General features: G+C 33.9%; 1 long non-coding RNA gene across 1 annotated transcript; it reads right to left on the bottom strand.

The window, feature by feature from the left end:
- Positions 1-27920, bottom strand: LOC140612043 (uncharacterized). Its single transcript, XR_012013366.1, has 3 exons — positions 27688-27920; positions 20668-20723; positions 1-4394 (listed from the first exon to the last, which is right to left on the bottom strand). It is a non-coding gene; the product is annotated as an uncharacterized lncRNA (long non-coding RNA).

The following is a 27920-nucleotide window of genomic DNA, read 5'->3' as shown; positions in this document are numbered from 1 at the left end:
CAAGGCTATGTTAGAACTTTACCTGCTCATGGAGAGCATCTTTCAGTTTATTACACAGAAGTGAATTCTAACTTAATCCTGATCCTCTAGATATCTAAATATCTGGAAAAATATGTCCTTTATTTTTAGGTCATTATTAAATAGGTATATTAATCCAGTTTAATTATGGTTTTAATCCTAAAGCTTCTACTTTATTTTTTTATTTTATTTTATTTTTTAATTTATTCTTGAGAGACAGGAGAGAGAGAGAGAGAGAGAGAGGCAGAAACACAGGCAGAGGGAGAAGCAGGCTCCATGCAGGGAGCCTGATGTGGGACTCGATCCTGGGACTCCAGGATCATGCCCTGGGTTGAAGGAGGTGTAAACCACTGAGTCACCAGGCTACCCAACGTTCTACTTTAGATGCTTGTCACTTGTCTCCTATTTACCCTGTCATGTTAAGAAACCATCTGACAATCACCTTTTTTTTTCTTAAAAATATTGTATCATGCTGAAAGCATCACAAACACTAAAATGTTACAAATGAGCTCCAACAACTATTCTAGTAAATTTAGCACTTAGTAAATAAAAGCTTTCAATTATAAGTAAATCAAACTAATATCAAATTATCTTTAAGTAAAAAGTTAGGGAATGGGCTGAAACAGTTAAAACATACGGACTTAGGCTGGTTTTAGGCATAGCAGGATCCAGCTCAGTTGATGTCACCAATTATCCATCTATCACTCTCATGTTCTCCCATCTTTTAGCTCTGTGCTGTAATATGTAGGCTTCATATTCTAAGCAGGCTTTCTAGATAGATTCACCCCGCCCCCTCACACACACACTAGGGTTGCATTGTTTTTATATCTTCTGGTCAAAGAAAAGTAGCTGCCCTCTTACCATCCATTTTATTCCCCCCAGTGGAATGCTGACCCTGCTTGAAAATATGCCCAAGAAACCAATCACTGCACCCAGAGGGCTGGCTTTGGTCAAGTAACTTCCATAGAAAAAGCTATCATGACTTAACTTCCAGTCCTAGCAATTAAGAAAGGAAGAAAACACCAAAAGAAAATTACGTGAGGAAGAAAAATAACCCCTTGGAAACTTAGCCATTTATTTATTCTTAGTGGCCAAACTCTAAGAGGTCAAAACAAATATCCAGTTTCATTTTGTCAAGAAACTTAGACTGTACTTTGTTCAAACAGGTAGAGGAAACCATCAGACACTTCTTTTCTAGCTCTTCCTCTTCCCATCACTTAAGTGTGACAATATGTCCTAAGTGAACTTAGAGATCTTGCTTAAGGTCATTATTTCATAATTATCCCTAATATTCTAGCATTCTCTATCTCATTAACTGATATATACATTTCTCCCTTCTTCTCATCTAAAGACATAGGTTACCCAAGACAGGAACTTATCATATTTTCTTTCATATACTTTGGTTCTGTGAGAAGAGATCACATTTCAAATTATGAACAATTTACCACCAGTAAGCCTTGTCTACTGCCTATCAATAAGTATGGGTTAAAAAAGATTAGAATGCTCTAGCATATTCAGCATGGTTCCTTTTACCTTCACTTTCCCAGAAGATCAAGGGAATTGTTCTGCAGTATTTGTGGTTAGAACCTGCTCAAGTTATTACAGCTATCAACAGTTTTCTGGACAAAGATGAAACATTTATCCTTTTCTCTCTATTTGACCCCTCCAGAATTTGAAAACTATCAAAATGACTCTTGTTAAATACATGATTGCTTGCACCATATAGGCTTAATTTGGGGAATCACTTGCATCACTGCTTCCTGAAATGAGACATAAACTTTTAATTAAACTGACCTATTCTCAGGACTAGGAGACTGGTTCAATGAGATATGGAACAATATACCAACTCAGGACAGGGTCAAACCTCACCTATATCCAAGAGCCCAAAATGTGAAATATTTCGTAAGTCTTTGAACAAACTCCTAGGGACCCTGGAATCACTGACTTAGCTTCACTGTGGGTTCATTCCAGTTAGAAACCATGGCTATAAACTGGCTTTTAGATCATTGCCTGCAAAATAATTATAGGACTTGGTACTATAAACCTGCTTATATCTGTATCTTCTCTATCTTCTAGGTTACAATGTGCCCTATGTCTTGGCATCATCCCAGGGTGACTTGTAGTGTAAGTCCTGACAGTTGCTTTACTATTTTTTTTTTTTTTTTAGTTTTGTCATGCAAGTGCCTGACTTAAGTTTAGATTGTTGAGGCATCATTTCAGGAAACATCCACTTCTAAGAGGCTATGTCAAATAAGCATACTGCTATTTGGCCTCTTGAGGAAAGAGCAAGGTTTCCTCCCCCTATTGAGGCTCCTTTGTGTTGGAGATCTTGTTTGATTTCAATAACTGATCATTGAACACAGTTCAATGGGCTACCTGTGTTTTCTCTCTTCCTGACATTTAAATTCCAGTTCTTATGTTTTAAAGTCCTGGTAAAGAAAGAAACTGAGAAATCTAGCCAACACCCTCAACTCCAATAGAGCTCCTGGTGGGGCACCCAGGTGGCTCAGTGGTTGAGTGTGTCTGCCTTTGGCTCAGGTCATTATCCCCTGGTCCTACATCAGGCTCCACGCAGGGAGCCTGTTTCTCTCTCCACCTATGTCTCTGCCTCTCTCTCTGTGTCTTTCCTGAATCTTAAAAAAAAGAAGAAAAATTCCTGATATAAGCATTCTCTCCCTCTCGCACACACTCGCTCTCGCTCTCTCTCTCTCTTTCAATCCAGAACCTCAATCTGTGGTCCCAGGTGTGCTGTGTAATTTCCAGGACTTGTAAGTAATAAATAATATTTTTTTCAAAAGTAGCAGCAACATAGAAACCACATGAAAATTCTATAGGGTCAACAGGTAAACCTCATTTGTGAAGTTATGTGCCTAACCACCGGGAGGCACAGAACAATAATTAAGCTAGTATGTTACAAAGACCATATTTCACTGAGTGAATTATAAATTTTGTTATGGACAGTTCTACTTTAAATGGAGAATGGAAACTTACCTAAGCTTCTGCTATTTTAGTGGCTTCTTCTGTTTCAAAGGAAAATCTCAAGAGATCATCAGTGTATACTGATGCTTCTTGGTATTAGTTTAACCTCTAGACATTTTGCTTTTCATATCTTTAGAGACTCAGATTGTAAAAACAGTAATAATATTGTTCAACTTAACTATTCATACAGAAAATAATGATATAGAGCAATCTTATCAGCGGCAGATATCCTTCCTTTCTCTTATAGACAATCTAACATGGCATCCCTCCAAGGGATCAAATTTGTCATTTACTATCCATCCTGAGGCCCTAGAAACCTGCCCAATGGAACACAAAATTTCCCTTCAGAATTGGGGAATTTATGTTATTCGTTTCGTAGAATTAAGGGACTTAAGAAAAATAGAATCCCTCGACCTCTAGAGCTTTTATTTCCACTGTATTTTAGAAGTCAAATAGATTATTGGATAAATATAACTTTAAACAGCACATGAAAAAGCTATGCAGCAAAATTTATACACCAAGAGTTCTAGGCCTGAAATAAATAAGTGTAAGCAAGAAAACTGGAGAAAGCCAATCTTCTAATCTTCTAATCATGAGCAATTTTTTTTTCCCAGTCTTACTTGGTCAGTCAGTATATTTAAAACACATGTAGAAGTCTTTCTAATTATAGCACAGTAAGACAAAATGTATTTTTCAATAAATGTTATTAGATAACACATATTTTCCTAAGACAGCGTTCTAAAATATTCTAGTTCATATCAGTCCACTTCTTTACACATCACTAATTGTTCCCATTATGCTACTGGCATTTTAGAATCATTGATTAAACATTCATGCTGCATTAAACAATTATGTGATATACAACTCTGATATGGATATATTTAATTGCTTTGGGCAAGCCTTAGTTAAAAAAATAAATATATATTTTAAAATACAACACTGATAAAATTAATGAGTGTATTCTGAACCCACAATTACATAAAAAAGGATTGATACTGAAAAATCCAACAGAAACAGGAAAAGTAAAAAATCCCTCATCTTGCCAGAATCTTTGTCACTGCCTGTCAAAAACAAAAGTGGGAAAGCTTTGATGAGTCCAGTTAGTGCAATGCATGGATCAAAGTGTCAGACTGATAGGATCAAAGGGAACAAAATGAAGTGGTAATGTTGTGCACCAGATTTGAAACCACGGCAATGATGAGAGGTTCTCACCGGATGGAACAGGGAAGCTTTGATTAGTGCACCTTGTTTGTACTGTGAAGGCATCAAAGTGGCAAATGCGCCTGGATCAAATGGGGCAGAAGGCAATGGGTAATGGAGCACTCAGAGCTCACTAGAATTTAAGCAGAGATGTTGATGATGTGGTGGAGGCCAATGCACACATCCCCATCTGGCAGCTGGGAAGAAGAAAAGGAAGGAAAGAGAAAAAAATAAAAAGAATGATTTTAATCACTTGAAAGTTCGTTGATTATGGCACAACCAAAGAATCAAATAGCATTTTCAATTATTACATGGGATGTGAAAACGAAATCATTTCTTAAAAGTGGGCAATATTACTAATAGTTTGCTGTTGATTGTGCTTCATGTATGCTTTATTCATGCTCAACAGTTCTATTACATCTGTTAATTCACACGGTAGATTATCTTTGACTTTATATACATGTAAGTCTGTATTTGCTGGGGATAGTCGTATGCGTGTTATCACTTAGAGTACACTGCAGGAATAAGATTCATTTAATAGTTAATTTTCACTTACTGTGTTTGCGGGGATTATGCATTCCCTGGGAATCAATTCCATTTAAAAGTTAAGTCGTAAGGCATCTGTCTAACTCACTTGATTAAATTCTCTTTTCCCCATACTCAAAAGTTACAAGTAGTGTTTGTAAATTAAAAAAAAACAAAACATATTATTGGAATACTGAAACAGTTAAATAAGATATTCCCTAATATAGCATAGTGATAATGCCTCAACTAAAAATATAGAAAAGTGGGGACACCTGGGTGGCTCAATGGTTGAGCGTCTGCCTTTGGCTCAGGGCGTGATCCTGGGATATGGGATCAAGTCCCACATTGGGCTCCCTGCATGGAGCCTGCTTCTCCTTCTGCCTATGTCTCTGCTTCTCTCTCTGTGTTTTTCATGAATAAATAAATAAAATATTTTAAGAAATATAGAAAAGTGTTCAATTTTACTAAAATTACAATAAAATTGAATATGTTTAGCATTAATATGACTAATATTATCAGCTACAGAGTGAAACTTCTCTGAGGCTGTGTACCAATTGCTGTATATTTATTCTCACTTATCCTTACAACATCCCCATAAGTGGGTATTGCCATGAGGGAGGGGGAAGATTTTCTGGTGATTTCAGGAAGTAATATAAATATTTTTCAAATCAAAGGGAAATTAACCATCGTGACCAAGTGGGCAGAAATGTGTTGCCTGCTTAAAATCTGTCCTTTGTTTCTTCCTTTCCTTATGGCCACCTTCTGTCAAGGGAGTAAACCTGGCTGCTCCATGGAGTTTGAATGTCACCCTGTGACTTGCATTAACCAATGAAGTATTATCAGAAAACATAGTCACTGTAGGGATAAGTGTGCTCTTAATATCTGGCTTCCACTCTTGCCTTTTTGCTCTTCACTTTGAGGACACGTTCCAGATGGCCACTACTCCAAGAGAATGAGCAAATGGAGCAGGCCATCACCTAACACAAAGCCTTCAACTGAGCAAGCCCAGATGATCTCTAAACTGACCCTACCAGAGCCATGACCTACCCACTGAATAATGAGCAACACCAATTTGGGTATTAATTGTTACAAAGAGTTATTTTGGCACGGCTCTCCAGAACAGCATTATGCCATTGGTATTTTTACATAAATAGGTCATTGATCAAATATGCATAATTATTTGATCAAATGCACGATCCTTTTAAGCAGAGCTTGTAGTTGTTACACAGGTACTATTATTTCCTCCTTTATTATTCTGCCCTCCTCCTATTTTCCCCAAAAGTACTTTGCATGGGTTACTAACTCATGAAATCTCTGTGGAATGTATTTTAAGATTTGTTCTCACAAGAGCAACAGGGGGTGGAGAAATCTACTGCCTGTACCTCTTGAGTATTGGTACGCACACAGCGATGCTGATTGTACATCTGTTCTCTGTCTTTGGGAAATCTGTCTTCTCAAAAATCTTATATTTGTTTTTTTTCCACTATCATTCCATATCACTTCTAAAGTGTTTAATAATAAAACCGTCAAATAACTGAGTCTCAAAAATTACTTAGATTTCATTATGTTTTCTTTGTTGATTTCATAAAGTTCAAACGTAGGCAGATGAATAAATAGCCAAATGTATGTTTTAAGTACACTATTGATGTGCTTCTGGAAATGAGGGTAATCTCTACTTAAGATGAAGTTATAGGGTTATAAAACCTTGCCCAAAAAATGGTTAAAACTGTTGCAATAAATTTCTCTATTCATCAATTAAAACTGATACTTTGGGATTTTGGAGAAAATTGGAAAAACATTTAAAAGGTTTTTCTGAACAATGAGCTGATTAGAAGATTTAATAAAAGTCAGAAATCTTAGGTTTATAAACACTGTAGCATAAAACCAAATAGTAGTGAATAGTGAAATCAGGAAAGAAAAAAATTCTGTTTATTTTTTTGGATACTGTTTTAATCTTAAGACTATAAATTAGAAGGTAATTAAATTAATTTTTAAATTATTAAATGCCTCTGCTAAACTGTATTATAATTTATTAATATGATGAAATGTCCCTTAACAGAAAGTGATTATATAAACATAATATTTTAATTGATGAATTTATTAGTACAAATTATTAATCTCCTCCAAATATGTTTACTGATACCCTGACTCACACACATAACTCTGCCAGGAAGTGTTCATAAAACCTGACTACACATTAAATAATTGCAGTTAGTTAAAACTCTTTCAAATAAAGAAACTTACAGCTCATAATATTAGAGTTATAACATCGGTTAATTTAGTCATTCAGTTTTGTACTAATTGTCCTGAACAGCACTAGGCATTCTGCTAGTAAAAAGACAGCTCATTTTACATAAATTTGAATATGGCATAAATGAAATTAGATTCTCCAAACACAAATGAATTATATTCCCCAAACTCAAATTACTAAGTGACTGATAAATCAATGTACAATCTACCCTCAATATTAGAAGATTAGCTTTTGGTGATCCCTGGGTGGTTCAGCAGTTTAGCGCCTGCCTTGGGCCCAGGGCATGATTCTGGAGTCCCAGGATCGAGTCCCACATCAGGCTCCCTGCATGGAGCTTGCTTCTCTCTTTCTGTGTCTCTCATGAATAAATAAATAAAATCTTAAAAAAAAGATTAGCTCTTGATTAAAACTGACAATATTTATTGGAAAGATTAAAAATCAGAATCCAGTACATTAGATTGATCCCCAGATATGAGGAAATTTTAAAGTATATCAAAAAAGAATACCCCATTTTTATTGCCTATACTATTTAGACATGTATCAATAAGTACTTATTTTACATACTTTGACTTTGATGCTATAACTATGACGTTAAATGCGAATATTTACAATAAAATATACTTTAAAACATACAAAATACTTAGTAAAATTTTAACAAAACCTAAAATATTCTTAATGTTTTATGTTTCTGTGGAAAAGATAATGTGATGTAAAAAAAATTTTTTTGCCATGATTCATGATAATAAGTTAAGGAATGAATCCAGGAAAAAAAAAAAAAAACACTTTCATTTTCCCACTTCCATTCTTGTTATTTCTCAGCATATACAAGCAACATTTAAACCATGATACATAAATAAATAAATAAATAAATAAATAAATAAATAAATAAATATAAACCATGATATTTAATTTACTTAAGGAGGCTAATACTGGGTTTTTTTTCAATACCAAATCATTGGAATAAACTTATTTTATAAAAATAATATAGTTGTTTAGCTAAAACTACTGAAATGAATGTTACATAAAGTTGATATATTTAATAAAATTTTTTTCTTAATGCTTTTATCCATTTATTTGAGAAGAGGAGAAAGGAGGAGAGGGAGAGAAAGGAAGCAAGAAAGAGAAAGAAAAAGCACAAGAGCAGGGGAGCAAGAAGCAGACTCCCCACTGGAAGCAGGGAGCCTGAGGCAGGGCTCGAACTCAGGCCTCCGGGACCATGACTTGAGCTGAAGGCAGATGCTCAACTACTGAGCCATCCAGGTGCCCCTGATATAAATTATTTTAACAGAAGGATTAGATGTGCAATTTTTAAACTACCAGAAGTATGTAAAAAAAAAAAAAGATACTATACATTCAGTTAATTTCTACATGCATTCCTTCACTCATTTTTCATTTCCCTCTCATCAATGTCTTAGCGGTTGGCTATAATGAGATGCACAGCTGTGAAATGATAAGTGCATCTATAGAAAGTCAGAGAGATGCTTTGTATTTGAACCTCAGTTTGACCATCTGTAAACATGGAAATGTGAGCGCTCACTCTTCGATTTAAAGGTGAGATGACTTATATCAGACACTTTTAGCAGAAAGCTAGGCATGTGCTAGGCATCCGTGGAAATTTAGTAACTATTAGTCATTATTATTTGTCTGTACTAAGACCCATTATTTGCTCTGGCCTATGGGTTTGCTTTTAGGTGCACACTGTGTGTAGAAAATGGCTTAAAGTTGGTAGCCTCTATTCCTATGGGAATATAATTAACATCATAGGCACTGGGCATGGTTGAACTAGTCACAGAAACCCAAATTAAGGGAACATTCGTTTTTCATTCAGAAAAACATACGTTTGCTGTGGAAGCTGTTAAAACTCTGATATTCTTTTTTTATATAAATTTATTTTTTATTGGTTCAATTTGCCAACATATAGAATAACACCCAGGCTCATCCCATCAAGTGCCCCCCTCAGTGTCCGTCACCCAGTCACCCCTACCCCCCACCCACCTCCCCTTCCACCACCCCTAGTCCTTTCCCAGAGTTAGGAGTCTCTCATGTTCTGTCTCCCTTTCTGATATTTCCCACTCATTTTCTCTCCTTTCCCCTTTATTCCCTTTCACTATTTTTTATATTCCCCAAATGAATGAGAACATAAAATGTTTGTCCTTCTCTGATTGACTTACTTCACTCAGCATAATACCCTCCAGTTCCATCCACATCGAAGCAAATGGTGGGTATTTGTCATTTCTAATGGCTGAGTAATATTCCATTGTATATATAAGCTCTGATATTCTAAGACACCTTATCTCCAACTATTCAGACAGAAATGGGTTGAGATTTAGGAGTTTTATGTGTGGAGACTGTGGGTATGTATGTCCACCATATTCACTGCCTCAGAGTGACACTAAGACACTGTTCTATGTCAATTACTCCTCAATAAAACTGGAAAAATACTCAAAAATACACATAAAAGGATAAAAGGGAAGGAGGACGAGGAGGGGAAAGAGAAGAAAAGGCTGGTGTAACTTCCCATGTGATAGGGAAGAGTAAAGTTCGCTCCATATATTCAGCTGGCTGTCTCTGGTGGTCCTTCAACTCTAGAAATACTGATACCACAAGGAATTAATTATACCTTTGCGGGTTGTCTACAGCCTTGCTACTTCAATGGTACCACTTAAAGGCCTGAAGTTAGCTTCTTCATTTATGTGTGCTGACAAATATAAACCAGGCAGCCAAGACACTAGGAGAAATTAAATCTCATCTTCAACTGCTTTGAAATTTATACTGAAATATTTTAGACAGCAGAGAGCTTTGTTATGAATCTTTCAAACTGACCAGTATCTATGTCTATTAAATGATTCTCATCATATGTCTTTAAAATATCAGTCCTGTATTTTATGCCTATGATGGTTCAACCACCTGGCCCAGGCAATCATCTCGCTTTATGTGTGTTGTAGCTGTTAAGTGTTGGAAAGGTTCTGGTATTATTCGTGGAAGAGGCCGTTTGTTGGAATGAATATCAAACTGTTGCTTTTGCAGGATCAATTTTCTCTATAATTGCTACTGGCATTAACAGTCATCTCTGAAACTGCTCCTAGAAAACTGGCTGATGGACTGGTATGCAGAATAATCAAAAGAGCTACTGGAGATAATGACATTTCTTTATAGGGAATTGCTTGAGGAAGATTTTCCCTTTTAGCAAGATGACTACCACATATGGTTAGAAAGTTTAGAAAGGGCTTTCCTTCCCTTTTCGGCCTAAGGCAAAACTATAAGCTCAAATAGGCTTTGTCCCTTGGAAGATGTTTGCTTTCTTCAGCAATTCTTAGATTAATGGGCATAACAAGAACGGGATTCTATTGTGTGAAACAGCAGGTCAGCATTTGCTCATGTTCTGATTGCTCCTGAAAAAAAAAAATCAGATTTTCTTGCAAACAACAGTTAAAACATTTTCTTTTAGTGAGTACATTAGTTAATGTTTTACAAGGCTGATGAGAAGAACAGGATGAGAAATTTCTCCTTTTTCTGTGCACTGCCCTCAATTCCTTTTCACACATTCATGTGAGTGCGATGTGACAGTAAAAATAAATCCATGTTCTTTTTACTAGACTAAGTGAACTTAAATGAATCCCAACTTTATATTTTTTCTCACATTATTAGCATTTTTCCAGGCATTTCATTTAGTTTTTAGGTCAAATCTGATGAAGAAATGTGTTAAGAAAATTAGAAATCGCTCAAATAGCAAACACCAAACTTTTTCCAAGGCACATGCTGGTTAGTGTTTCTTCTTACCTCTTCTAAATGCAATTTTTTTCTTTATTTCTTCTTTCTTACAGCTTTCAGTGACCTATTCTCTGGGCTATCCCCAACATCCATGCTGTTTTATTCCCATTTTTACTTTTCAACAGAAGAATCAGGGTTTAGATGGTAAAAATGAAGTTGCTTTGAGGGGGAAAAACAATAATTAAATGTGATAGCTCAATATTATTGTCAGTTTCCTCCCAATTCCTGTTCTTTTCTATGCACACACACACTCACACTCTCACACACAAGATCCCAACTAGTCTCCTGGGATGATATTATCCAACACAAATATAATACAAAACACAAAGGTGTCTTATCTAATTTTAACATTTATCTAATTTTAGATATCTAATTTTTCCACTTATCTAATTTTAACATTTCTAGTACTCACATTAAAAGCAACAAAAAAAGGGAGTTTTCTGCCTGGCTGGCTCAGTCCTAGCAGCATGTGACTCTTGATCTTGGGTCATGAGTTCAAGCCCCAGGTTAAGTGCAGAGATTACTTAAATAAATAAAACTTTAAAAAAACACAGATAAAATTAATTTTAAAAGATATATTATTTAAACCAAGAGATTTAAGAGATTTTTTAGCTCTATTGCCATTTCAATATGTAATCAATATACAAATGAGATCTTTGTAATTAATGGGAATCTTTTTTCTGTCTTAAGTTGTCAAAATCCAGTTGTATTTTACACTTGGATTATTGTAGGGCAAGTATGCAGGAAGGGCAGGGTTGGCAATACTGACTTTGCCAGAGGTTTCTGGAGACCAGCCACCCTTGGCCCTGCCTATTTCTTCAGTCCATCTAGTACACCTATAAATTCTATGACCTACCTGCTACCCATCTACTAAGCCATTTTTCTACTTAAGTGTTTTTATTTTTATTTTTATTTTTTTTACTTTTTTTTTTTTTTTTTTTTACAGGTGTTTTGCCACCAGAGGCCCTGATTGATATGAACTCACATCCCTTTCAAGGGCTCCTTTTCCTCTGCATACATTTAAACCATCCTTAATAAGCAAAACCATTATTAGTTTGTTCTAAATAAATTGCAGTCAGTCATGCTTATCAAATTAACAGCCTAATTAACTAGATATACTGCTGTATGTATAATATATGGATTGAGCCAAAATAGAATGTTACTGTTCTATCTTTAACCTTTCTCTTCATTTCCCTCCTAAACAGATTTCTTTTGATACTATCATATGAGTATTGCTCTTTTCCACTCTCTTCCTCTTTTTTATGCTTACTTTGAATTAATTTTCATTTGCAGGATGCCCCCCCAAAAAAAGAACATTTAATCTCCTTTTTCCAAGATTTTTTTACACAATGTTGGGCTTTATCTGCAAAGTAAAAAGCTGTTTTTGGATACTCCTTGTCTAAAATTCTTCAGAGCCAATATCCTTCTGGCCTCTGTAAATTTTAGGATAATATCCAAACTCCTTAGATTGAGTTCTAACGCTTTTCAAATATTAGACTTTTTATGTTTATATCCAGAATCATTTCTAGGTGCTCCTCATTTCAAAAAATGACAGTCAAATATGCTTTTATGACACATTTTGTCACAAAATAAGACACACACCTCATACTCTTACCGAGTTAAACACTCCATTTTAAAAGTGTCCACAATACCTTTATTTTCATGTTCCTTCATTAATTATATTGTATTGTAATTCTTTATTCATTTTCATGTCTTCTCCAGTATACTCTAAAATTTCTGGGAAGTAGGCTCAATGAATATTTATTGAATAAACTGAAAAACAAATAGTCAAATCAGCAAGAAAACCCACTTAATAAGGATGTACGTATTTGTTTTAAACTTAATTGTAATTGATGATAATTGTTCCACTCTGTGGTATTTGTTGGAGAAAAACTGCTTGTACTCTGAAATTGGACCTGACTCTGAATAATTGTTCTACCACTTAGGAGTCCCTGTGACTTCAGGGAAGTTATATGACTTCTCTAAGGTAGAATTCTTTCATTTTTATAATGGAGATAAAATATCTATTATAGACACTGCAAAGATTAAAGGAGATATAACAAAACAAATATATGTATTTGCTCAAATATGAAATGCTCACTGTAGCACACAACTTTTAGTAAGGACTCATTAAATTTCATGTCATTATGTATGATATTTGTTTAAAATATTTAATATTTTGATTATTCAAAAATCTTATTATGCCTACTGTGCACTAAGCAATAATTGTTAGCACTTGTCTACAAGTCCTAACCTAGTACTGACACTTTTAGGAAAACAAAATTTAAAAATCACAAGAGATTAGTTCTCTCTTATTGATAGTACATTTGTATCTGAATTGTTGTGTGTGTGTGTGTGTGTGTATAGATAAGAGAGTAAAAACTATTTCTATTTTTGAAATTTAATGAGGTTGAGTTCTACACAACAATGACTTTTTGTTTCAGCATCCTAAGTTTTGCAAAATTGGGCAATAATCCCTAAATTTGTATTTTCTTTATATTATCTCTTAGTAGAAACAATAAGGCCCAATTTGCTCACTTATTTGGGTCTTTTCAGTAATTCTTTCCACTTGGGCATCCAATATCCTTGTTGAAGAATGTTCCTGATATGCCTATCTTTGTCTAATATAGTGAATCCACTTTCCTTTTCTTATTATTGAGTTCTGCTACCATTGTTTACTTGAATGGGTGTTAAGGGTGTCTCCAGGAACACTTACTTGAATAAAGAATAAAAACCCATCATTACAGGACCTTTGATCTTAATATTTTCTGGAGCAATGAGAATCACACTATAACTTCTAGATTTAGGTAGATTTTCAAAATTTTGTATGAACCTATGTTCATTTAGATACCAATTGGTAATAGGCAGAAAAATGTAATAATTTATCTCCAGTCTTAATTTCCAGACTTCTTTGACCTATCTCTCCACATTCTTAATGTGATTAAAGCAAACAAACAAAAAGTGGTGCTTAATATTCTATTATGGTGTTTTTCTTATGGGACAAAGAGGTCCTGTCCTGACTAACCTCCCTTAATTCATTAAGATTTTACTCATTTCAAGGGTTTGTTGTCTATTATTCTCACAGAAATGAATTCACAATATTTTTTCCAAATATGAATTTAGTATTAAGATCACTCTTAGTTGTTATTATATTATCTTGGCTTCTCTGTGACATTTGGTCTAGGAAATAGTCATAAGTTAAATATGATCTTACATTGGATTTACCTGATGATATTCTAAAATGCATGGCTTTGGAAAGGATAAATTTTCAGTAATATTCTTAATTCCATTACATAAAATCATACATGGGAAAAGATTTATCATGTTTAATTTAAAAAAATAGAGAATAGGTTGGTAAACTGTGCCTGATTATAGTTAATTTTGTCAAAATATCCACTCCTTAAAGGTGTTATATGTATGTCAACATTATCATATATTACATCTTTAATGCTTATTAAATTTTATAAACTGTATTGATTTTTATGTCATTTTAGGAAATAGTCTCTATGTGGTGACATTGCTGAAAAGTAATGTCATAGAATTAACCAAATGCAAGTGCCAGGTATTGACATTTTGACTGAAGGTAGCATCTTCTATGACAGTACTAATGGGACTCATGAAAAACAAGAACCTGAATTCATTTAGCTGAGGATTATTCTGTAGTAAGATGAAAGAGGAGAAAAAAAATCCATTGTATTCATGGACTTCTGAACATGTTATGACATAAAATAATTGCATTTTTTGAAACAGAGTCACTTTAGTTTTTTCAATTACCCATAAACTCAAATTCTGTTGCTTCTTAGCATTTTGTCATATAGTTAGCTTATAGAGTTGACCTTGAAACTATAGAAATATAAGAACTATACATACAAAAACTCAGTTTTTCACCAATTTTTAAATAGAAGATTCACAATGATACTGTTATTCTTAATATTTCTATATTGCACACCAAAAATTGTGAGTAACACTACAGAATTTAGAATCATACTTTTATTGAAGAATATGTGAAAAGATTATTTGGGATAATTAAAAAACAAACAACGATCTATTGTCTTCCAGCTTAAAACACAGAGGTCTTAAATCAAAGTTTCTTGCCAATATTTTTTCCTCCTATATTTTCATGTTAAAGACTATTAGAGCCCATTCATTCACAAAACCAACATTTATTGGCCAATTAAAAGTATTTGGTAGAAATACAATAGTGAGCAAGTAAAGGCTCCAGTAATTATTATTTCCAGTGCCAAAGACTCATATTAAATAAATAATTATAATAATAGTATGTTCACTAACAGAATTCATGTTAGAATACAAAAAAAAAAAGCCTTATAGGTGTATAAAACAGAGGAGTATGATCTAAGCGTACCCTGAGAAATCACTCTCATGCTAAAATGAATACATGTTAACTAGGTAAATGGGGTACAAAATGAAACACATATCAAGAATAGCAAATGTATGGACCTGTGAGTGGAGGCTAGGTAGGCATACTAATTACAAATTTGGGAGTAGTAGGAGATAGAGTTGGAGAGAAAGGCAGGGACTAGACATGAAATGGCATGCCAGCCATGTCAAGACTGCATTATTTCTTTTTTTTTGTTTGTTTTTATTTTTTTGTTTTTTGTTTTTTTAAGACTGCATTATTTCATCCAAAGACAAATGGAAAGCTACTGAAAGACTGGTCTTTCTTCCTTTTCTTTTCTTTCTTTCTTTTTTTTTTCCTTTTCTCTTTCTTTCGTTTCTTTCTTTCTTTCTTTCTTTCTTTCTTTCTTTCTTTCTCTTTCCTTTCTTCTTTCTTTTCTTTCTTCTTTCTTCTTTTCCTTCCTTCCTTCCTTTTCTTCCTTTTTTCTTTCTTTTTGTTATTGATCCCAAGTTACCAAAATCTATAGAATCTACATAAAGTTATCAAATGGGTGGGATGCCTGGGTGGCTCAGTAGTTGAGTGTCTGCCTTTGACTCAGGGCATGATCCCGGATTCCTGGGCTTGAGTCCTACGTTGGCCTTCCTGAATGGAGCCTGCTTCTCCCTCTGCCTCTGTCTCTGCCTCTGTGTGTGTGTGTGTGTGTGTGTGTGTCTCATGCATAAATAAATAAAACCTTTTTTAAAAAGTTATCAAATGCTTATATGTACAATACTTCAGGATTGAGAGGTAAGGTCCTATCCATAGATTTTACTGTCCAAAATATTCACCTAGCACAATATGGCTTGTCATGAGATGGATTATTATGCTGAGAAATAGCAAGCACTAGACCTTTGAAAATGTTTATTAAAATATATTCATCAAACTGGGCTTGTGTCACTACATTTCCTGCCCTTCTCCTCCAGTAATGGAATTCATTCTTTTAAGTCAGATTGGTTCTGCCCATTTTACATTCTTCCGGCGATACCAACGAGACCAAAACTACTAAGAAAGCATATCACGCTGGAAAATGATCGATTAAACCTTCTCAAATATCATCAAGACAAATAAATATTCCTTCTTGTCCTCTAAAAAATAAAATTCTGTCATTACTTTCTATTTGATAACTGAATCATATGTTTGTGTACACATGTGTATTTAACTTTAGAGTTATTATGTTAGAAAGCTACTAATCATTAATGTAAACAAGAATAGATGCAATTAATAGATAACTGAAACCAGGAGAAGATTGAAAATAAAAACCTGATTATATTGACATTTTTAAAAAGATTTATTATTTATTTATTTGTTTGTTTATTTATTTATTCATGAGACACAGAGAGAGAGAGAGAGAGAGAGAGGCAGAGACACAGGCAGAGGGAGAAGTAGGCTCCATGAGGGGAGCCCGATGTGGGACCCCATCCGAGGTCTCCAGGATCACGCCCTGAGTTGAAGGTGGTGCAAACCGCTGAGCCACCCAGGCTGCCTTATATTGACATTTTAGAAAACAATCTAAATAATTTTATTTAAAGTTTTTTAAAAGAAAAGTAAGTTTGATTTAGAGTAGTTAGCAGAGTGAGAAGGGGGCAGGAGTGACTATCAAAAAAATACAAAGAAATAAATTTTCATGGAAAGGGAGATTATTTTATCTAATTGTATGCCAAATCATGGAAAGGAGAGAGAGAGTTATGAAAGAACAAGCAGGAAAATGCAATTTTAAAAAATATTTCTGTTTTAGAAAAGAGACATTTGATCCATTCATGAGAGTAGGCATTTGGTCCTTTCAGATAACTCAAAGACAGAATGAAATCATTTCAATGGCTCTCTAGAACGGTACACCATCCATTGTGTTTCAGTAAACAAAAGTTCTCTTTTCATTAGGATAAAGACCTCTTATGTTAAGGACTGGAGCCTATTCTTTCATTTAGAACCATTTTATTGTGGCATTCTAGGTCTTAGATTTGGGCTCTAAAAAGAGCTAACATGGATAAAGAACCTGATTTTTATGAAATTTAGAGAATACTAATAACAGAAATAGAAATAAAAAGGCAACTATGATAGTTACATAAAAAGTACATAATAAAATGAGAAATATTTCTTTTATGAGATAGACAAAGAATTGATAAGGAATCATTAATTGATCTGGAATGTGAAAGATGACAGAGGTCAGATCACTTAAATACACATAACAGTATATATAAATGTCCTTGGAAAGGGGAAGGGATCATAGTACATGGATCAAGAAAAAGACTAGTGTCTCTGGACCTGAAATGGTTAAAATGAGATTAGGTTAAGTGGAATTCAGGGAACAGAAGAAATTTCATCCAAGCCTTATGGTAGTTTAGTCTTTTTTTTTTTTTTCTCTTTCTAATGAGTAATCAGTCTCCAACATATAAATAAAAACAATTTGATGTAAAGTTATTGACTAAGGACATAGGTACATTAGATGTAAAGTTATTGAGTAAGGATATAAGATATAGTAAGGACATAAGTAAGGATATAGGTAGGGGATTGTATCAGGGAAGAAAATAAAGGAATGGAAGAAACAGATCTTAATAACTGAGGTTTAGATACTGAGCCTCATATTTAGGAATTCTTGCCTAAAGAATGTGAGCCACTGGCTTAGAAGAAAGACTCCCTGAGAGCACCATTTCAAGAGACTGGCATGTACCTCATCCACAAAACCCAGCACAGCAACCCTCCTACAATTTATTATGGCAGTTTCTCTACGGGATTAAAGAAACATAATAATAATAATAATAATAATAATAATAATAATAACAACAACAACACAATTTTCAAGATTTTGCAACCAAATCTCCACCTAACTTGGGATAACATTAACATAATAAGATTTTGTGTCTTTGTATTCCATATTACTGGATCATATAACAAGAAAATCTTCCCTCCATACCCAACTGACTCATGATCATTAACATAGGATAAGGAGAAGCTTTTATATCTGGAATTTGAATTTTAAGGTACATTAAAAAATTCAAATTAGGGACAGTGGGGAAAGATAATTCTCTTAAAATATAATTAGCTACTGCTTATTTACTGTGTATCCTGAATCCCACACTATGATATACCCTGTACATGTCCTAATTTTACTTTCTCCCCATTCAAATACCCCTATTATATTCAGAATGCCAAAGGTTATAAAATTTTATCAAGATATTTTAGCTATGTATAATTTCAAAATCCACATCTTTCTTTATACCCTTCAACAGTGTAGAATGATAAAGGTAGACTGAGCTACATCATATCTGAAAAGATGTCATGGAATTTGACAAGTGGATGCTTTAGCAAGGTTGAGATTCATAGAGTGGTGGGAGATAAAGTCAGATTCAGAGGGAGGAAGAGTAAAAGATGAGAAAGTAGAAAGTAACTACTTAGTTTATTCATAAGAAAGTTCATAGGAAGAAAAGTTGTAGAGATTGAGGTCAAGACAAAGGAAATTAGTTTATCCTGAGGAAACTGAGTAATAAATTTTAGTAGGGAGGAAAAAAAAACAAAAATAAATTGAAGAATACAGAGATAGAAAATGTAATTAATTCAGAAATTTTCAGAGGTCAAAGGCAGTGATATGATTAATGTGTCTGCGGAGTGATTTTCCTTAGAAAGGAGAATGGGTAAATATTTCTTTGATGCAGAAGGGAGGACAATAAGACCAGTTTTGAAAAATAAGAACTGCAAAAGCAATTATTTTCCTTCATAACAACATAAACATTCTTTATTCTGGAATCCAAGCTCTCCATTAATTGGTACTAAATTGCCCTTCCCTCTCATTATTTCACAAACCAGTTCTTTATACAGACCAAATCACTGTATTCATTGTAATCATCATCTGAATCCAAGTCCTGTTTTCCCATTTCAATGTCTCATCCAAGTGATTCTCCTAGCACAGATATCTCTCCCTTCCCATCATGACCACTCTCATCTCTTAGGTCCCATGCAAATCTGCTCCTCTGTGAAGTCACCTCACCAGCACATTTTAAAATTATCAGGCATTCCTTCTTAGAAGGGACTGCTTGTACAAGTATTAATAATTTATTTTAATACTTTTGGATATTATTTATTGCATTCTATGTAGAGAGTTATATCTACAGTTCTAGTTCTATATAGATTATATTTAGGGTTATGTCTATCATCTATCTATCTATCTATCTATCTATCTATCTATCTATCATCTATCTATCTATCATCTATATCTATCTATCTATCTATCTATCTATCTATCTATCTATCTATCATCTATATCTATCTATCTATCTATCTATCTATCATCTATCTATCTATCATCTATCTATTTATCTATTTATCTATCTAGTTATGGGCTGAATTATATCCCCCATAATTCATATATTGAAGTTCTAAAATCAATACCTCAGAATGAGACTGTATTTGGAAATAAGGTCCTTAAAGAGGTAATTAAGTTAAAATAGGGTCATGATATAGGCCCTAATCTAATATGGCTAGTGTTCTTATAAGAAGAGGAAATTAGGAGACAGACATGCACACACAGGGAAGATTATGTAAAGACAAGAAGAAGATGGCATGTATGAACTGACGTGAGAGTCATCAGAGGAAATCAACACTGCTGATACCTTGATCTTAGACTTTTAGTTTCCAGTATTGTAATACCAAAAAAAAAAAAAAAATGTTGTTTAAGCTCTCCAGTCTGTGGTACTTATTATGGTAGCCCTAGTAAGCTAATTTGGTATATGTTATACAAACACATAATCTCAACAAATAAATGATATCATCCTGGGTATTTTTATATATCACCCTTAACATATCACACAGTGTCTTTTATACAAAGTTGTAGTGCAATGTAGTGGTTAAAAATTCAGATTATGAAGTAAAAGAGACTTGAGTTTTACTAGATTCCACACAATAACTGTATAAACTTTCACAAAATATCTAACTCCTCTTATTCTAATTCCTTTATATATCATATATGGATAATAAATATCTCTTCCTCATAAGTATATTAGAATTATTGGATGAGGATGTTAAAATAAAATATTTGACATAATACAAGGTCTATAATAACTGTTAGCTAGTATTACTCTTGATAAATATTATTTTGAATTTTATAAACTATTTAATATGACCAACTCATTTTTATAAATTTACTACTATATCTTTAACTATTAGAGATTTTTCAATATATTATTTCTTAAATTACATATATTATTTTAGATTATAATTTTAACATTGAATATTACTTAGCATTAAACAGATTTCTGTTGAAAAGCTCATAAATATGATCTTGATAATCAAAATTCATAATAAATTAATTTAAATGATTATACTTCTGGCAGCTTAAAATGAACATCCAACCATTTATCATGTAGAGCGAGTTCATATATTGACTAGATGTTTCTCACATTAAAAAAGTTTTCATAAGGGATGAAGCACAGTAAAAACTCACTTTCAAAAATTTTCTGAGTTCAGTAAGGATAAATGGTAATTCCAAACTAAATATTAAACAGATATCCTATAAGATAAGGGAGCACAAATTTACCTTTCAGTGGTAAAGTCTCTGCAAAATTTCTGGACCACCAAACTTCTTTATGCATCCTAGAAGGGCAACAAATATAAACATTAGATCCCACACACTAAGCTGAATATAGTAAGAAACCCAATTAACTTAGAAGACAAAGGTCTGCATTTCATCAGAGTTGAAGAGTTAAAATGATTTTTTTAAGAAAAATTCTTGCGGTGCCTTGGTGGTGCAGTCAGTTAAGTACCAAATTCTTGGTTTCAGTTCAGGTCATGGTTTCAGGGTCATGAGATGGAGCCCCAAGCCTGGGGCTCTGCGCTCAGCAGCAACCAAGTCTTGAGATTCTCTCCCCCTCTCCCTCTGCCCCACTGACTCATGATTACTTGAACTAAAGAACTTTCAAAGTGCCTCTTCTAATTGTGGTAATGAGTCAAAGGGAGAAATCCCCTGATAATTCATGACAAAAATTAACCTTGATAAGCGTTGAATTTTTTAATTCATAACAGGGCAGTTGAAATACTTCAAGGGGTTAGCTAAGTTAAAGTGATCCCAGATTAATAGTATCATTAAGAACTCAGCAGAAACAAATGAATTATCTAGCAGAAACAAATTTAGCCCTAGCTTTAAAAAAAAAATATCCTCAGAGAAAGCGATAAGGAATATAAACAGTACATAATCACAGGCCATAACACAAAACAAAAAACATACAAAACATACAAAACGCAAAACATACAAAAAAGGCAAAAGGTAGGTAAAATGAAAATAACAGAGATAATAAGCAGTGAAAGAGAGATTTCAGAAGGTAAAATTTACATAAAAATATTTTTAAATCATGGCTAATTATGTTTAAAGAAATAAAAATGTGGTAGTATAAATAAGGAACTAACGGTGATAAGGAAGAAACCATGAAATTTTATAATAAATAGAAAAAACACGTAGAAATGAGCAGGCTTTACATCAAACATATGGCTTGAACACATGATCCCAAGATCAAGAGTCGCATGTTCTACTGACTGAGCTGGTCAGGCATCTCTGAAAAATACAATTGTTGAAAATTTAAAAGCAGTAAAACTGGAACACCTGAGTGGCTCAGTGGTTGAGCGTCTGCCTTAGACTCGGGGTGTGATCCTGGGGTCCTAGGATCAAGTCCCACATAGGGCTCCTCACAGGTAGCCTGTTTCTCCCTCTGCCTATGTCTCTGCCTCTCTCTCTCTCTGTGTCTCTTGTGAATAAATAAATAAAATCTTAAAAAAAAAAACAGTAAAACTATCAATAGCTTGATTGAAGACAAAATTAGTAACCTGAAATCTATTTCTGAAGGAATTTTCTAAAATATAGCACAAAAAAAACAAAAAACATATAAAAGGTATGTGTGTGTGTGTGTGTGTGTGTGTGTGTGTGTGTGTGTAAATAAATAAATACAAAGAAAGATTACCCAACAACAAATGTCTCAGGTCAGGGTGGGGGGGAAGGAGTTTACACGCAACTCATAGCATACAATTCCAACTGAATATTTTATTGATAAGTTTAAATAACTTGAACTTTGTTTACAAATACATTTTTACTTGCATTTCAAAGCTGAATGTATAAATGCTTACTTTAAAATTTTAATAGCAATATTTTAAAAGCATTAGAAAACTGGAATTATATTTAAAGTAATTGTAAGCTTTGACAAATACTGAAACACAATCTCTCCAAATCTACTGATCATAGACTATTAACACAAGATTTTTTTTTGTATTCTTCACATAAACATGAAAAACAGTCATGTGTCATTCAAAATATGGAAGAAACGCTTCCTTGCATATAAGACTGAAAGGCATCCGTGATAAAAATAAAACTATTATTCATGGAATTTATAAGTTTGTAAGGATTGATTGAATTTAGATTCAAAGCAAGTAAAAAATCTCAAGAAGTATCTGAAGAGTATTTTTCAAAAAGCAAAATTTGGCTTTCTAAGGATAAGTTCACATATTTAGGTACACAATTGTTTAATAACCAACAGAAATGTAGCCTTGTTCAATTATGTCCAACTCAGCAAACACTTGAATATAAGAGATTGTGTGAGGCAGTGAACATATAAACACAAAACTCAGGAACATTTTCCTTCAGAAATGATCTTAGATTTAATACTTTAGTTAACACATTCATACTCGCTCAGATTAAAAATATAAACTGATATATAAAGTGAAAATTAGGGAACTTACATTACATATATAGTGTCACATAGCTGGAAAGTGAATCAGAATCTAGGCAAGAAAGTATCTTAGAATCTTTACATAAAAACTCATATGACTAAGCAATATTTCTATATAAGTCCTCACCTGGAGTTAGAATTATTAGAAAGTTTGTGGATACTAAAATGAATGGTTTATATCAATAGTAAGAACCCCTCTTACTTTTCACAACACAGCTTAAAAAATAAAGAAACAAAATACAAATAAATAAATAAACAGCTGAAAATATAAATAAATAAATAAATAATTAACAGCTGAACCCAAATACTAAATAAAATTCTATATACTTATACTAAGATACATAAACTGAGAATGACCATATATAAAGATATAAAATGGCATATGCAAAATTTTCTTCCCCTCTAAGAAACTGGTAAGACTCTGAAATCAGTATTCTAAGGGAAAATGTCTATACTGGTCTGCTCTGCATTTTCCTGTAGGATGAAATCCATCCTACATTTCAAGTGCTGTACAAATTTCACTTTTCATGCTGTTCTCCATTCATGACATTTAAACTAAACTTGACTACATCTTCTTCTCATGTCGCTTCTATTTTCTGCAAAATCTTTTTAGTCTTTGCATGTATTTGAAATGCTAAAATTTCAATCTTAATCATTCTTCCCAGAGAAAGCTACTATCATCAAACAGTAAAAATACTTTTTGACTGTTTTACTCATTATCCTACAATAATTTTCTTCTGATGGTTTTGCCCTGAATCCTTCTTTTTGTATATACATATCTATCAACATCTGCCATGCTAGATAATCCAATAGTTAGAATAGATTCAGAGTACCAGCAAGGCTAGAAAGTATGCCTACATGCACGCATGTACGCACACACATTTTTTTAAGTAAATTACCTATAAGGTGTCCATACAGTCTGAAAATATATAAAAAATTTTCTAACAATTTTCTATAATTCCTGCATGTATAATGGGCTATATATTTTCAGACTTTATGGAACATCTCTGTACACACACATGCACACAGACTTCACATACACAATCATGAAAGTTTTTGCTGTGGGATAAATCAGAAACTGTTGAAACTTCCTAAACTTAATGACCTACTCTTAAATATATATAGGAAGATGTTTCATATTTTTTAGTGCAAGAAAATCTGTTTCAGGGGCACCTGGGTGGCTCAGCGGTTTAAGTGTCTGCCTTTGGTTCAGGTGGTGATCCTGGAGTCCTGGGATCAAGTCCCACATCAGGCTCCCCACAGGGAGCCTGCTTCTCCCTCTGCCTATGTCTCTGCCTCTCTCCGTGTGTCTCTCATGAATAAATAAATAAATATATATTAAAAAAGAAAATCACTGTTTCACATTGAATGTAAAAATAAACCCACCTTTGATCAGTAAGCATAAGGGTTAGGTTTTTTTCACATAACGTCCTTAGGCATTTATAACCCATTAAACACTGTATACCCAATGAAATGTAGAACATGGAAGTACAGGGGAGAACAGACCTTTCAGAAAAAGAAGTATGGAAGGCTTCAGATAAGCGATTACATGTAAGTTAGATTTTGAAAGATGAATAAGACATGGACAAGCCTAAAAGAGGAACATTTTTGATAGAATCAACATCGTGAGAAAAGCTCACTGATGTCAGAGTCTAAGGCAATAACCTATTTTGCAGTCTCTTCTTACCTTGAACAGTATCTATAAATTATCATCACAAAGCTGACTCCTCCTTGTCATCCAGTTCTCTGCTCAAATATCCCCTTAATTCCTAACCAAGCAGTAACTTTCTCACAGACTGAGTCAATCTTTATCTCAGCACCCAGTTTCATTCATTTTCTTCTTAACAAAGATCACTACCTGTTATGTTAGATAGAGTGGCTGGGAAATTCCTCTAGAAAAAGTGACATTTAAGTAAGGACCTAAATGAGGTAAGAGGATAAGCCACAAAAAGCTGTTGGAGAGGAATATTCCACCAAAAGAAGCAGTAAAGCCAAGGGCACATATTGGCTCTCCTCCGTATGCTCTTGAACCACAAGAAAGCCAATTTGGCTCTTGTGGCAGAGTAAATTAAGGTGGAAAGTCACAAGATATGTGGTTAGAGGTTGGGTAACGAAGGGTTTTATGAATCATGGGATGTTTGGATTATAATCTGAATATTATGAAAAGTCATAAAGAGGATTTTAATAAAAGAAACAATATATAATTTATGTACATTTTAAAAGGTGGTTTATGGGAAAATGACTCTACAGTTAGCAACATAGTTTCAGCTCAGTATACAAAAGAACTGTAACTATCTATTATACAATCACAAACTCTTGGTGATGATAAGGAAATTATTAGTAAAAGTATTCCCAAAATGTTCCACTCATTCATACTCAACCAACTAACAGTTTGATGTCCTGGATGCAGCAGGAAGAAGGATGACCAAGGAGTAGGATATTATAATAATCTGGGTGAAAGATTCTGAAATCTTAGTCTCGTCAGCCAGACTGAGGTAAGAAACCCTTGGTGGTCCTAGGAAGCATTGACAAGAAGCTTTTCCCAGGGGAATGAATATATTGCACTAATAACCATATTTTTAGTCCTAAAGCCCTAGTCTCTTAACTAGTGATCAGGATTGGATGAATCTTGAGAGACATATTACTTTAGCATTAACTAAACTCAAAGTGGTAGTCGCCTGCAACTCTGTTTATCTATCACTGGGTGTATACCTCATTCTACTTTAGATTTCTATGGGAATTTTCATCTTAGTAGACTAACAAGAGACCATCCAAAAAAATCCCTATATTAGATCGAAAGGTACCTTTACACTCCAAAGTAGCATATTGGAAATACTGGCTACTTTTATTAAAAACAGTTGGAATTAGCAGATTAAGACTAATGTGTATTTGTCCTAAAAAAAAAAAAATGCCAATACTTTGTAGCCTTTTTTTTTTTTTTTGGTAGCCTTTTTTATAAATGAGTCTAGCTGCAACATCAGGATATAAGTGTAATTTTACTATTTTATTATTAAATAACTATTTATAGATTTGTTGGGCTTATTTTCCTGCTAACAGTATCTATGGTACCATAAAAAAAAGTACTGAGAAACTTGTGTTTGGAGTCCCAACAAAAGTAAGAGAGATGTAACTGGATGTAATCAAGAGCCCACAGTTTCTTCCACAGAAACACACAAAAAATGAAACTTCCTCTGGTGCAATAGGCATCCAATCATCACTACTCAGCTTTAAATAACCCAAAGGGAAGGTCCTCAATGCCATTTCTCTACCACCAAGTGAGCCATGTCAACTTGAAGTCATTGAATAGTATCACTTTTCCCAGAGCTCATGAAGCAGTGTGGTAAGTTTCTGTATAATGCCTTGTATTGAATAAAATAAGGAAAGAAGAAACAGTGTAAATCTTTGGCATCTAAAGTCTCAGAGTATTCTGAGACTTCAATCACATCATTATTTTAAGAAATCAAAATGAAGTCAGGGAGGCATGACTTTTAGGACAGCTGGAGGAAGGACTTCTGAAAATCCAGTTCTCCATACAAGTAACAGAAATATTCATAGCCACGAATATAGCAAATAAATAAATAAATAAATAAATAAATAAATAAATAAATATAAAAACTAAAAAATAAGCAATTTCATAAAACATAGTTGAAGATTTTAAGACACCTCATAATAACTGATGGAACAAGTGGACACAAAAATCAGCAGAGACATAGAAGATTTAAACTATGGATATAATAAGATTGACCTAATCAACACATAAACACATATGTAGAACATATACCCAACTGCATAACTGATACTCCAAGCAAATTTACAGCATTTAGCAAACTGACCACTTGGTGCACCATTAGGCAAGTCTCAACCAATTTCAAATGATGAAACAACACAAAATATGACCTGTGATCACAGAGAAATAAACTAGAATATCAATCACAGAAAGACAACCAGAAAATTGCAAAGTGTTCACAACTTAAACAATACATCCTAGGAAACCAATGAGCTAAAGAAGAAAACACAATTGAACTCAGATACTACCCTGAGATAAATGATTTATGGAAATACAGTTTATTAGGTGCCTTGGAAAAAAGGCTGTCACAATTGCAGATGCTGCAAACATTAACAAGAGAATAGTAGACTTAATTGAGCTTCCTCCAAAATTATGTTGAAGTCCTAACCACCCCCAGGAACAGTGAATGTGACATTATTTGGAAATAGGGTCGTTGCAGATATAAGTAAGATGAGGTCATATTGGACTTACCCAGTATGCCAATAAGACTGGTTGTCTTTTAAGGACACAGAGGAGAGACCCAGAAGAAGGCTACATGGCAGTGGGGACAGATATTGAAGGGATGCAGCTACAAGCTAAGGAACACCAAAGGGCGCCAGCAACTATCAGAGGCAATTAGGAATTAGGAAGAAGCAAAGAGTTCTTCCTTATGGTCACTGGAGAGAGCATGGTCCTGCTGACACTTTGAAACTCAAGTCTGCAGAATTGTGAAATAATAAATTTCTGTTGTTTTATGTAAAAAAATCAAAATTATTGTTTTTTTTAAGCCTCTGGAAATTAACAAAGATTTGCAACCATCCTATGAGCATTGATTTTTTTTAAATGCCTGGGTTTGTATAAAAACAGTGAACTTTAGGGGATCCCTGGGTGGCGCAGCGGTTTGGCGCCTGCCTTTGGCCCAGGGCACGATCCTGGAGACCCGGGATCGAATCCCACGTCGGGCTCCCGGTGCATGGAGCCTGCTTCTGTCTCTGCCTCTCTCTCTCTCTGTGACTATCATAAATAAAAAAAAAAGAGTCTGTTAAAAAACAGTGAACTTTGTGGCAACTTAAATTACCTTTTCTTTTACCAAACTCATCTCTGTTGTATGTTGTCCTAAAAACAAATCCATCCACCTTGCAATCACAGTAATTCTGAAAAACAGCAGTAGAACAGCCAATGAAGTAGGCAAAATGGACTTAAAACCTTCAAAAAAAAAAAAAAACAAAAACACATTATTAGTGAACTTTCACTATTTAACATCTGTCAGCTCCTGGGGAATGTCTCATTTGCCAGACTTACTTGACCTGC

The sequence above is a fragment of the Canis lupus genome, chromosome 20, assembly GCF_048164855.1.
Source record: "Canis lupus baileyi chromosome 20, mCanLup2.hap1, whole genome shotgun sequence".
Taxonomy (NCBI): domain Eukaryota; kingdom Metazoa; phylum Chordata; class Mammalia; order Carnivora; family Canidae; genus Canis; species Canis lupus.
This window is presented reverse-complemented; position numbering and strand designations above follow the sequence as displayed.